The 14665-nt window shown below is 31.0% G+C and overlaps 1 protein-coding gene across 7 annotated transcripts in view; it reads left to right on the top strand.

The window, feature by feature from the left end:
* Nucleotides 1-14665, top strand: part of METTL15 (methyltransferase 15, mitochondrial 12S rRNA N4-cytidine) — a 179732-nt gene that overhangs the window by 52966 nt on the left and 112101 nt on the right. The window lies entirely within an intron of this gene.

Raw genomic sequence — 14665 nt, forward strand, 5'->3', positions numbered from 1 at the left:
GTTTCCTTTGCTGTGCAAGAGCTTTTTATTTTGATGTACTCAGGAGACTTTGCTTTTATTTTCCTTGCCTCAGGAGACTATCTAGAAAAAAGTTGCAGTGACCCATGTCAGAGAAATTACTACCTGTGCTCTCTTCTAGGATTTCTGTGGTTTAAGCTCTTACATTTAAGTCTTTAATCTATTTTGAGTTTATTTTTGAATATGGTGTAAGGAAGTGGTCCAGTTTCGTTCTTGTACATGGAGCTGTCCAGTTTTCCTAGCACCGTTTATTGAAGAGACTGTCTTTCCCCCATGGTATATTGCCTTCCTTGCCATAGATTGACTATACAATTGTGAGTTCATTTCTGTGTCTGTTTTTGTGCCAGTAGCATGCTGTTTTGATTACTGCAGATTTGTAATGTATCTTGAAATCTGGTATTATGATACCTCCAGCTTTGTTCTTCTTTCCCAGAATTGCTTTGGCTTTTTGGGGTTTTCTGTGGTTATATACAAATTTTAGTATTATTTGTTCTAGTTTGTTATAAAATGCTGTTGGTATTTGATAGGGATTGCATTGAATCTGTATATTGCTTTGGGTAGTGTGGACATTTGAACAATTTTAATTCTTCCCATCCATGAGCATGAGAATGGAATATCTTTCCATTTGTGTCATCTTCAATTTCTTTTATCAGTGTTTTATAGTTTTCAGAGTACAGGTCCCTTACTTCTTTGGTTAAGTTTATTACTAGGTATTTTGTTCTTTTTAGTGTCGTTATAAATGGTATTTTTAAAAAATATAATGTACATTATTTAAAAAATAATTTAGAAATTAAAGGCAAATGATATAGAAGAATACTGTACAGCCATTAAAACTTTAATGTAGGTTTATAGATATGAAAGGTGAAATACCAGAATTACTGTAGAATCATAGCAGGTGATTGGAGATCGAAAATATCCCTGTAATTAGGGATGATCACTGTTTTTTTGTTTTTGTTTTGTTTTAAAGATTTGTTCATTTATTTTAGAGAGAGTGCAAGCATGTGAGTGGGGTGAGGGACAGAGGGAGAGGGAGAGAATCTCAAGTGGACTCCCTGCTGAGTGCGGAGCCCTACACTGGCTAGATCTCAAGCCCCTGATATCATGACCTGAGCAAGATATCAGGAGTTCGTTGCTTAACCAGCTGAGCCACCCAGGTGTCCCAAATACCCCTTTAATCTGGATGATCACTGTTAATCCCCTTAGCATATATCTTTCCAAACTCTTTGTGTTTGTAAGATTGTTTTCTTAGGGAATTGGAATCATACTCTTCATACTTTTTTTGTACGTAGCAAAAAATTTAAATATCTTTTTTTGTAGTGTAACATTAAGAGCCTCACTTGGGAGCCAGAATGTCTGAGTCAGATTTCTGACCCTGCAGCGTACTATCAGTGTCCTTGGGCAAGTTACTCTACTCCTCTGTGCATCAGTTTTCTCATCTATAAAATTAGGAGAGGGGTATAAAAAGGGTTAAGTTAGTCGATATGGAAAAATGTTTAGAACACCAGGACCTAATTAGTTGTAAGTATTTGCTATTATTATCATCCACTCTTCTTTTACACTATGAACTTTTATTGACTGAATACTATTGCGTCATATGATACCCAGTCTTGGGAGGTATGAGTGGACCTGGCTAGTGCTGCCAGTTATTACCTATGTGACCTTGAACCATTGACCTAACCTCTGTGAGATTATTTTTACATGTGAGATGGGCTTATGATGGTACTATCTAGGATTTTTTTGAAAAATAAACTAAAGGATTCATGTAAAACACTAACTTAGAAAACTGCCTGGCACAGAATGCACACTCAATAAATGTTACCCATTATTTTTGTCAATGTAGAATAGCTTCATCTATTTAAAAGTTTCTAAAATTAATATATATTTAAGATGTCATTAATATTAACATAGTTAAGGGCATCAGAAGGGTGTCTTAAGTTTTTAAATAATATTTTTAAAATTAAGAAGACATGAATTTGAGGGACACCTGGGTTGTTCAGTTGGTTAACCGTCTGTCTTTGGCTCAGATCATGGTCTCAGGGTCCTGGGATCCAGTCCTTCATTGGGCTCCCAGCTCCACGGGGAGCCTGCTTCTCCCTCTGCCTGCTGCTCCCCCTTCTTGTCCTCTCTCTTTCTCTCTCTCTGATAAATAAATAAATAAATAAATAAATAAATAAATAAATAAATAAATAAAATCTTTAAAAAAAGGCATGAGTTTGATAAGCTTTGATAAATTAATAAATGTAATAATTCTAAGCTGGACACACTAGGGGAAAAGTTCCATATAAGTAAAAGCTGATTCACATTGTAGTTATTTCTTAAGCTTCTGCTTATTAAGGTATTTGGTAAGTCTTTTTAGAAATGAAATGTTTGATAGTGTCTGAAAGAACAGGTATAAAAGTTTGAAAATATTTCATGTAAACTTGTTGCAGTAGTAAAATGAAATATATTTTGTTCTTATTTCTACTAGGAATAGATTTCTCCATAGAAAATATATAGTAACTTTTTAAAAAAAAAATTTGGCCTCAAATCAAGAAAAATGCTGATTTCTACAAAGATGATTGAAACAAATGTCTTCAAATTTGAAACATTTGGTGGCAAAGCAGATGTTTTATTTGAGACAAGTGTTTCAGGTTATGTGAAGACTCCAACTAAAATGTTTTCTATGCACATAAAAAGCTGTATTTAATATGAAATATGGCAATGTAGGCACAACATTTGGATTATATAGATTAGGTAACAAAAAGTGAAAATTAGAACATAGAACCCTGGGAACTGCAAAATTAAATTACTCACTTACATGATGAGATGAATTAGGAAAGCATTTGAAGTTGTATGCTTTCTTCACCCGATATATTAATTTTCTTGCTTTTCTTGGCATCAGTTCCTCATCTGATGTGATAAAAGTGATAGAATCTTTGGAGTTTAGATCTCCTAGAATACCTTTAGGTCTTAAGAAGGAATATGTATGTATGTATGTATGTATTTATTTATTTTTAAGAAGGATCATTTAATGTGAAAGCCTGAAGAGAGGTTATAGCTTAAATTGCTTTGGGTGGATGGATGGATAGATGGATTTAGAACAAAAAGTTAAGCAACCCTTCATGAGTTCATTGTATGCATATTGGACTAGACTTTAGGACATTACTATAACTTAAGAGTATAATTTTTACTATATTATCACATCTCTGATTTGGGATTTTCAGTGCTTTTGACTCCTTTAGAAGAAATACTGAATCCAAGTTATTTGCTCTGTACTTTCCATAGAGGTGGAAATGATTTGATGCTTGACTGACTGATTTGCTTCTATTATCATTTGCCTGCCCAACCATTCTACTTAGAGCAACCTTTACTGGCAGTGTGGTTGCTTATTCAAGATTACGCCAGTATGAAAACTCACACATATACACATTCACTGCTCTTAAGCTAACATTTTATGTGGCAATTTATCATCAACATTTTTCATATTAATAAATATAAATAAATACAGTGTATATTTACTATGTAGTGTTCTGTTATAAAATGTCACAAATATTTAGACAATTGTTAGAAATTCACTTTGTTTCTAGTTTTTGCTATTATTCATAATTTGAATAATAACAAGTGAAAATTGTTAACTCACTATGTAATTACTATAGTCACATCAGTTACTTGGCACAGAACATTTTATGGTGTTTGGTACATATTACCAAATTCCCCTCCAGAAAACACCTGCCAGATGATATTCTACCCGCAGTGTTATCAGTGTCCCCCCTCCTGCAAGGCTAGATGTTAATACACTTTTTTACCAACAGCATTTTATTTCTGTTTTAATTTGCATTACTTTATTATATATAAAGTTGAACATTTAATTATATGTCTGTATGTCTTTTAATGTGCCATTTAAAAAATTGGGTGCTAATCTTTTTACTGTTTTTGGACAAAAACTCAATATCATTGACATGTATACTTTCAAATCATAATCATTATTAGCCTTAGAAAAGTGAGTAGCAACAAGATGATTTTTATAAGCAATGCAAATAAAAAGAATAACATATTTTGAACACCAGTTTTCCCCAGTTCTTTGGTATTTTATTTCATTTTTTAGGACTTTTCTTCTACTAGTGGTCTCTAAGACTTGAATAAAAATGATGAGTTCTGACAATTGCTATTGAGTGTTTGATACCAGTGTTTCCTTTTATTGTTGGTGAAGAAAGTTAAAGTATTAATAAGTGAAATTTATACACACACTAAGTCTTTCATATTTTTACTAGCTTTAGTTTTTTTCCTCTCAACTCTGAGAAGAGCTACAGAGATAAAAACACTGACTGATGTAAATTTATTTTCCCTTCTTTCCTGTTTGTCCTGTGGAGCTAGAAAATGGCCAAAAGGCAAGATAAATATTAAAGAAAATATTCATGCCCAGAGGCATGAATAACTAATCTGTTACATAAAGATAAGGTCACAAACATATGTGTAGGAACACATTGATGAGTCATAATTGTAAGTAATTTGTTACTAATAATATTTAAAGATAATACATTTAAGTAATAAGTCAGTGCTTGGCTTATACTTCTCAGCTAGCATTCTCTTAGTGTCATTGCTACCAAAATTTTGCAATATTTTACTTTTAAGTTTTTAAAATTATAGCTGATTCAAGTTAATGTTACAGTAATGTGTTAATTAATATTTTGCAAATATGCTCACATACATTCTTATAGGGGAGAGAGGGTAAATAATAAGTATTGGTTAGGAATCAAACTCAGTTGTACCTTCTCTACAGAGTAGGCCCCCGTGAGTATCTGTAGCCTGTGGAAGCCATCTTCTATCAAATGTGTAACAGAGAAAGACTGTTAAAAATTCCCTGATAGGTAGTTCCTGGGTAAAGGAGATATATTAGAAGTTTGTAATGATGAAGTCTACTTAATCCACGTTTTACTTAATAATACTAAAATAGGTATTATAAGAAAAGAGAAAATTACATTTAAAAAATAAAATAACTGCTTCATATATTTATAATTTTTATTTTTTAATATATATATATATATATACACACATACACTTTTTAGTTTGAAATCTATCTCCAGGACTCCCTTAAATTGTATATAATAAGCTATTCTATAGGACCGGGGATCATATTTCTCCATTTATTTACTATCCTGCAGTGTGTTACATATTGTAGCCATTGACTGATAGTTTTTTTTTTAATTAAATTGAATCCTGTTTTTAAATAAGTAAAAACTAAAATTAAAAACAAGTGAAACCAGGTTTATTTTAAAAGCATTCAGTTTTGAGTCAGACTGATTTCGGCTCAAATCCCAGCCCCACTTCTTAAAAGAACTTGGACGGGTTGCTGACTCTTGAGCCTTAGTTTCCATATCTATCATTATTTGCATTTGGGAGGATGAAAATACCTATCTTTTAGAACTGTTATTAGGATAAAATATATACAATGTAACTAGCACAGATGTAACTAGCACATGATAGCTATTGAACAGTAGCTATCATCATCATCATCATTTTTACTATTGATTAGGATCCACTTGACTGCTGTGAAACAAAAGAAATCCATTTGTTCTGTAATGCACTTAGAAATAAAACAAGTCAGGGGCACCTGGGTGGCTCAGTTGGTTAAGCATATGCCTTTGGCTCAGGTCATGATCTCGGGGTCCTGGGATCAAGTGTTGTGGCTGGCTCCCTGCTCGGAGGGAAGTTTGTTTCTCCCTTTCCCTCTGCCCCTCACCCCTGCATGTGCATGTGCTCTCTCTCTTTCTCTCTCAAATAAAAATAAATAAGTAAATAAAACAATTCATCATTTTTTACCCTCTAATGGTTTTGGGTTTAAAACTGTTTTGCATATTATTTTTAAGCCCAGGGCAAAAGCAACGTAAGGAATCATTTATTTCAATTCTGTATGTTATTTATTCATTCACTTAATACATATTTATAGAGCTCTAACTATGTTTTAGGTACTGTTCACAGCCCTGAGGATATAACAGTTAAAAAGAAAACATCCATGTTTTCGTGGAGTTTATGATCTACTGGGAAGACATAATTAATACATAAATAAATACAAAAACACATTTACATATAATATATATTTATATATAACATAAATATATGTATGCACATATATATATTTAAAATATAGTAGAATCAAGTATTCTGTTTTACCTGTGTTAAGTTTTAGATGCATAGTAGAAATTCAAGTAGAAATGACAAATATGACATTTGGGTTTTTGGGTCTAGGGAATAAATGAAAAGTTAGGCTATGGAAGGTATTTAAGGCCATGACCAGGGAAGACAGTAATTTGAGGAATGAATCATGCACTATGAAATGCTGTGGTCAAGTAAGAAAAGAACTGAGTTTTGTCTAGATACAGGTCATTGGTGATTTCATGAGGAGATGCTTCGGGGGAGTGGTTGGGATTGAAAACCTGATTGGAGTGGGTTAAAGAGATAATGTTATAGGGAGAGCAAATACAGGAAACGTGTATCACAGAATTCTGTATTATTTTCAATAAGTGTGAAATGTTTTACATTCAACAAGAAAATAAATGATTTCTTAATGTTTATATTAAGATTTGCTTTTCTTTGTATACATCATAATTTTTACGCTGTTTTTACTAATTTATTTGGAAGGGTAATTGTATGAATTTGGATGTTACGTTTATAATAAAAAAATTGTCTTCTGGTTTATACCTTGAGATGAGAACATGTTGTATCATAAAAGTTAATTATAAATAACCGTAATTCACTAATTGTTTTTCATTATTTACAATAGTATATAGTACCTATATTATGGATGAAAATGGCATAGGTGACAGTATGGACAAAGCTTTAAATACTACAAGCTTGGTAATATAGTGGGATAATAATTCTATATAAAATATTTTTAAATGAAGTATATTTATCTTTAGTACTTGCCTTTACATTCTTGATTTTACCCAACACAATTCTAATATAGCATTTTAAAAAACTTTCTTTTAGAGAGAGGATGCTGTGGTTAAATAAGCTTAATCCATGTGTTTAGTATACTTGTCAAAAGCAAGGAGATTCCTTGAATAGAATAGAATGGCAGAACCTGTGAAGAGGTACTCATATTGGTTAATCTTTAAGTATGTATTTTTGGGAATAAATCACTTTACCAATCACATATTTTCATTCTAGTAATCAGAGAGGATGAACACAGTGTTACACTTGGAAAGAAACCTCATAAAAATATAAAACAACACTATTCTTAATGAGCTTAAACTGAATTATCTTAAATAAATCTTTCCTGGAAACCTCTCAGAAGTATATAATAGAAAGCTTCAGAAATCTCTGAGGTATACTAGTTCTTTAAAAATAATAATTAATGAATATAAAGTAACTAAGTTTCTCCACAAATCTAGAGGTGATTCTGGGCAACAGTTAGGTGGGTTTGTAAATTTTCACTTATGCTTATGGTCCTCTTTGACCAGCTAAATAAATCCCAGCAGAACTTTGAGCCCATGTGTTCAGTTAGGTAGCTGGAGATTTTTAGAACGTTTGAAAATTTATCATTCAAGAAACGCTTAAATAGAATTGTAAGATCATACATTGGTAGACCATGCAGCTTTTAGAAAGGATGGAGGGCTGCTAGGGGAGGTGGGGAATAGTAATTAAGTATAACTCAGAGTCATTCATTATGAGGATTGAAGAAGAGCATATCAAATAGTACTTGGGACATAGGAAGCACACAATAAATGCAAATTTTTTTCTTAATGTCCATCTTTCTAAAATAATGAAAACATCGTTACCTCATAGTTGCTACACTAGACACATCGTATAATTTTATATTTTAATTTGCCACTTTTTTGTAGGGAAAACCTATAGATGCATATTTATATTTATGTTTGCACATGTATAGAACAAGGTATGAAAAAGAAGCACTCCTAACTTTATAACTGGGTGGAGGAAGTAGAATATAATTAATAGTAATAAATAATTCATTTTCAGTATTATTTATTGTTTGAAGTGTTACAAATAGCAAGTATTTTCTGATTTGGAAGATAGTAGAGAAGAAAAAAGTATATATTCTGATCTGCAAAGGTCTTTAGAGATGATAGTTTCACCACTTCATATATGTAGACACCTGTCCAAATGCTTGCCAGCAGAGCTAGATTAATTTCTACTTAAAAGTGCTTAACTGAAAAATTAAATAAAGGATATATACATAAAAAAAAAGTGCTTAACTGCCACTATAAATTAACTGATTACTTGGGGAATAGCTTTACTCTATTTTTTATGTATAAGAACGTTTGAGGTTTTATGTCACACAGGCAAGTAATCAAATATATGGAAAACATCTATTTTTGCTTTTATAAAATGGTAGACTGTAACTTAAATATTAATGTTATTGTATTTGAATTTATAATTTAAATATACAAGCAGTGCTTTCTTGGGTATTTTTCATCTTTACCATTTGATCTTTTTAGGTTTCCCCCTACTCTGGCCTGTGCCAAATTAGATGAATATTTTATTCATTGCCTTTCCTTACAGTAGTTTTTATGGTATTTGAAAATATAATGAATACCATTTCACAAAATTTTATCCAATTAACTTTGTAAATGGGAAAATATTCTGGAACATATCATAGTTGACTCAGCCTATTTCTGGCATTTGGTTCACCAAACAATGTATGAATCACATGTGTTATTTGAAAATAAATTCAAATGTATCATTGGAAAGATATTTTAATATGCTGACACAGTTTTAAACCAAGGCATATATGGTTTTTAATTTGTGATTTTTAACAATGAAAATTATTAAATAAGTTCAGTCCTTTGTTTGGATTTATTTAGGGATGAAAAATATCAAATCAGATATTATTCACTTACTGAAATTAATTTACTATGAATTAAAAATGATGTAATAATATCAAGCAAATGTTTAAAAGAATTGACTCTTGACTCATGCCTAAATGTTAACTTACTAGTTTGTAATTTCATAACAATAAATAATTGTTGAATAGAAGTGCAGAAGAAACAGAAAGATACGAAATGTCTTTCAAAAAGTGATACATAATGTCAGTAGCAAAGCTGATGTTAGGACTTACTTGATTTTGTATTCAGCCACCTAGTTTGGTGCATTCTAAATACTGTGCTTTTCAGCCATTTGAACCATGGTTGTTACTGTAATTTACTCAAAGTCAATTTAATGACATAAATATAGATAACCAATTCTTTTCTGTTACTTTTTTTTTATACTGGGAAATATCATTGCTAACTTCTTTCAGTGTAAAATAATAATTTCCTAAATGAAACTGTGGTTGTTTGTATAAATCCTAGTATAAAAATATATAAACTTGCTTCTTAGTAACCCATTCATCTTAGCTTATTTTTAATGTTTGCATTCATGAATTATCATTTGTCATAATTTGTTCAATGTGTAATTTAGGGATATAGCTTATTGTTTTTATTTCCTACAACACACTTAAACTTGTAATAAAGTATAGCATATAGATGGTATTATAAACTGACTGAAGTAGTATGCCAGTAAATTTATTGTTGAAGTTTTATTTCTCTCAGAGGCCCACAAGAAATTTTAAATTTAATGTTGATTCATAATCCCAAGTTTAATTTCTTTCTTTAACATGCATTTAGAAATTTGGGGATATAAACCTTGTTGCAAAGTCACTAATAATTTGAACTACCAAATGAGATTTTTGTGTGCTTAATTTAATGGCATTCCATCTTGTGTATCTTCGTTTTTTTATTTCCCAAAGAAAGAAACAAAGTCTACAGAATGTCATAACAGGTAAAGATAGGATTATGCATAAAGTCAATATCAAATATTATCTATGGAGGAAGAGACCATGAAATAACTTGCAAGGAATTTTCTAAAAGCTCTAATTTGAATTCTTTTTGAATTTTGTTTATACACTCCTTGTATCTATTCCTTGAGTTATTATTTTGACAAATGTAAACAAATCTGGGTCAATGTATAGTTTCAATTAAGCATGGAGGAAGTGGTAATAAATGACACAGACCAGTTTAAAAACCTGACTCCATCACTAGTTTTATCAGTTGAAATGTACAACTGGTGAATGATTACAGGAGTAAACTTCCATGTGTGAATCATTTCCATTTGATGATTCCCTGTGGCGATTAGCTAGCCAGTACAGTAAACTTCACATTTTATTAAATATCAGTAGGATGTCATACAAGAGTATTTTATGATTTGTCCAAATAACATTGTAATGGAAATTTCAATAAAATAAATGACTCCCAATTGATCACAATCAGCTGTGTTTTTATTGCAACAGCACTTAGTTATGAAGCTATTACTACAAAGTTCTTTGAAACAGATTTCATGTGTATTTGCAATGTTATTGATTTATAATTTTTTCTTTTCAGGGCTCCTGCTGGAGCCTACTGCAGTGCTCTGTATTTTGAGTTAATGCAATTGATCTGCTCTTAAATGTTGATTATACTTTATTGACTACTTTAATTTTTTTCTTGATCAATAGTTATTCAAAAGTTGATTTAATACTGTTTGTTACTGATGATTTTAAGATTACTTCTCATAAAGAGAGACCTCTGGCATCTAAATTTCCTTTAATAGTTCTCCTCTTGTGTGTGACAATAACTGTTTATTTAGAAAAGAGAAATAGATGGCCTCTTTTTGCATTTATCCCAAAACATGAATAAAATCCCTTCCTCACATGGGCCTCCCACCCATAGCTAGCAATAACAAAAATGATTTATATTTTCATAAGTGATATATAAAATTAAGATCAATTATTTTCAGAAATTGTATGAAAAATCATTACTTCAAGCATTTATCAATCTTTTGTTTACTTAACTCTTCGGATTTAAATTTCCAGCACACTTGACATGATGTTAAGTTATAACAGAGTCATTTTAAATCTATTTAAGTCAATTAAGAATGTGAAGAAGATCTCTCTGAATTTATGGTCAGATATGTTTAGATCCTGTTTATTTAAGAATTACAGAATATTTGAGCTTGAAGAGATTATCCTTTTTAATCCCCCTGCCTTATCATTTAGGTAATTAAGGCCTGGAAAGGCAAAGTGACTTCCTGAAGTCACATAGCCACATTTTTATATAAAGTACTTAGCATGACGCTTGCACATGAAGTGTTTACTAATTATCTGTTGACATATTTGTTTCAAAACCTGGGTAAGTGATCATGACAGAAAAGGCAGAATTAATATTTACATTAGGTAGAATTATAATGTGACAATACAAATTAAAACATTTATTAAAAAATTAAGGGAACTTTTTCTTAAAATTTGTAATGGTGGAGTAAGGCAATATTTGCTATTCTTAGCTCATGTACTTTAGTTTTAACTTGTTTAACCAAAGTTATAGATGTAGAGTGGCACTAATGAGAATTACCCACGATTTTATTTACATTATACTGTATAATGAAGTTATAACATTGAGCCTATTAATAATAATTTTGCTTGACAGTAGAGAGATTCTGTGTTATTTCCCAGAAGGCAAATGATGCTTCTTTCATATAATTATCATAATAAATTTTATATTTTAAAGTTATCCCTGAAGTTATAAATTGATTTGTACAACTGAACTAGCTTTGTAATGTTTTTACGCTTTCCAGTAGAATTTAAAAATTGATGACAGTACTTTTACTTAAAATTTTGTCTGAAATTTTAAAGTAAACATTTACTCTATGTAAGTAGATGAAACTTGTGAAAATTTTCTTTTTCTTATAATGTCATTAGTTTGGGTTTCAGGGTAATTCAAAAATTTTTTTCCTCTTTTGTGTTAAAAGGGTTTTTTGTACTTTAACAGATAATCTTGAGAATTCAATTTTTTTTGTACTTTTCCAGGTATTCTTGAGAATTCAATGATTAAAACTGGAAGACTTAGATAAAACTTGGAGTAGAGGCTTAATTAAAGAGATAAAAAGATCTAAATTTTACTTGTGCTTTGTGTATAACATAAATTTACCTTTCAAAGGCTATATCTTTTTGTAAAAAATATTTTTTAGTATAACAGTCAATAATAGTCATTTTCACAACTTAAAAAATCTTTGTGTAAAAATATTATATGGAAATAAATCTGTGGTATACTTCAGGCTTTGTCGGTAATATTCTAGTGTTTAATTATGAACTGCGAATTTAAAAAAGCAAGTAGTAGTATATTGTAGAAGAGTTCTTTTGGCACAGAAATATTTTAAGAATAACAACAATTACGTGTCTGAAATTAGATAAACTTCTGAAAGGCAAAGTTGATTTATTTTTTAGCTTCATGTGAAAACTAATAGTCAGAAAATAGCTTAGCATTGTGTTCTGATTGTACAATATCTTAACTAACAGAAAGTGCTGATTGTTTCTACCTAATTTCTCCTTCTAGCAAGAGTAAGAAGAATTTTCTTGATCTGGACTAACACTTTAATATTTATTGTTTTCTATTAGCCTGCTTCTGATCTCTCTTTGCTATACTTAGTGTGTACATATTTAAAGCCTTTTTCATAGTGATTAACCAAACCATCTGAAGATATTTGGAGTATTATGTTTTACTTCAAACATAGACAACTAAACTCACTTCTTGCTTACCTGTATGTCTTTTCAGGATTGAGTATTCATTTGAAGATCATATCTTCTCTGTCTTATGGTATCTTCTCTTAGAACTATGTCAAATAAATAGGCTTACTACTTGCATTATGAAGACATAAATGATATTGTTGGACAACAAATGATAACACATCCTGCAATCCACAACTTGGCATAACTAAAAGATTTCCTGGCTTTAAGTGATTATATGAATTTGTTTTGTAGTCATGTTTGCTGCAACAGAAATCTAGAATTGGATATAGAAAATTGAGGGTAGGTGTTTAATTTTAGGTGAAGTGTTGATGGAATGATTGAAAAAATTGACTCTTCATCTAGCTTAATGTTTCTTCTTTAAATCCAGAAGGCATGAGTTAAGATGATTTAATTTAGAATGGATTGAAAATATTGGACTGTTTTGGTTGTTTAGTAAATAGAAGTAACTCAGAAGCACCACTTGAAAAGAAAAAAACATATATTGGGAAGACTAGTTTCCTTTTGTTATTAGATTTATGGCAATTTACAGTTTTTGTTTTGTTTTAAGAAGTTATTCCCTTGTATCCTAACATAATATAGCCCTAGTGCTTAAAAATAGACTTAATTTGCATGTTACAATTATTGTTTAGAAACCTAAATGGTCCCTGCAGTAATGCTTATATTTGGCATTTTAGTACCTTCGTAGCTTTGAAAATATTTATATCACTCTGGGTTATTGCTTCAAATACTCCAATCATACTTTTTGGAAATGTGGGGGTGTGAAAATTGAGGGAGGGACAGGAAGTATACAACATAGGTTTCATGAACTTTTCAAGAATAGGGACCATGATCGACGTTTTTGAGATTCCCATTGCAGTTGAACTCTTAGAGTGGTAGTAGATCTCTTACACTGAGACCTTCAAGCATAATTTTGACTATCCTATTTTTCTGTTTTTTGATATGTGATGTTTTGAAAGAGTTTTTTTTTAAGTTTATTCCCCCTTTTCAAGTTTTTATTTAAATTTCAGTTGAAAGACACTATTTCTAAACATATTTGAGATAGAATTAGATGCCATGCCATTATTGCCACCATCAAATGTTTAATGGCAAAAATAATATTTGTGTAGCGATCTACAGTGTAAAAATCATTTTATATGAATTATCTCTATTCCACACAACAGTATTAGGACTCACTGTTATTAAATGACTTGTCCAAGGTCATTTAGAGTGGAGACCCTTTTCTAAATGAACCCCTTTTGCTAATTCCATGTTCAGTGTTCTTAAGGGCTCCTGTGTAATTTCCAGCACTTTATTAGGACTCTATTGAATTATTTATGCTGAGAATTATACCTTATACCAATACCTGTAGTAAAGAATACCTGAAAGAAGCCCATAGTGTGAATCTAAGATTTAAAGTAAATAAGAGTAACACTAATTCTGGATAACTTTAATGAATTTTGATAACATTGTAAAAATTAAGCAAAGTGTTCATTTAATATCAATCTAAAGTTTATTTAAAGCTTTTCCTGGTAGGTAATATTTTCTTTAAGGATTTTATAGACTTCCTTTCTTTTTTCTATTTTAAGGAAGCCATCTCTTTGTTCATCTATACTTAACAAATATTTGTCACCTGCTATGTGCATAGCCTTGCTGGAAGTCTACATATGGAGTTTCTGTGTTGTCCTACTTATTGTTTCAGACATTTAGGCAGTATTTATAAAAGTCAGGATCCTCCAGAACCATCATCAATAAGATGGATACATATGTATTAAGAGGTTTATTTTAAAGAATCGGCTCACACATTTGTGGGGGCTGGCAAGTCCGAGATCTGTAGGATAGGCTGGAATCTCATGCAGGGGTTAATGCTGTAGTGTTGGAGTAGTCTTTCCTCTTTCTCCAGGAAACCTTAGTTTTTGCTCTTAATGCCTTTCAACGGATTGGATGAGGCCCCACTAATACTATGGAGGGTAATCTCACTTACTTAAGGACAACTGTAGATGCTAAGTACAGCTACACAGTGTTTTTACAGCAACACTTAGACTAGTGTTTGATTAAATGACTGGGTGCTATAGCCTAGCCAAGTTGACACATAAAACTAATCTTCACAATACAGTTGATTTGAAAAGTTACCTA

Source organism: Ursus arctos, unplaced genomic scaffold (genome assembly GCF_023065955.2).
Source record: "Ursus arctos isolate Adak ecotype North America unplaced genomic scaffold, UrsArc2.0 scaffold_23, whole genome shotgun sequence".
NCBI classification, from domain to species: domain Eukaryota; kingdom Metazoa; phylum Chordata; class Mammalia; order Carnivora; family Ursidae; genus Ursus; species Ursus arctos.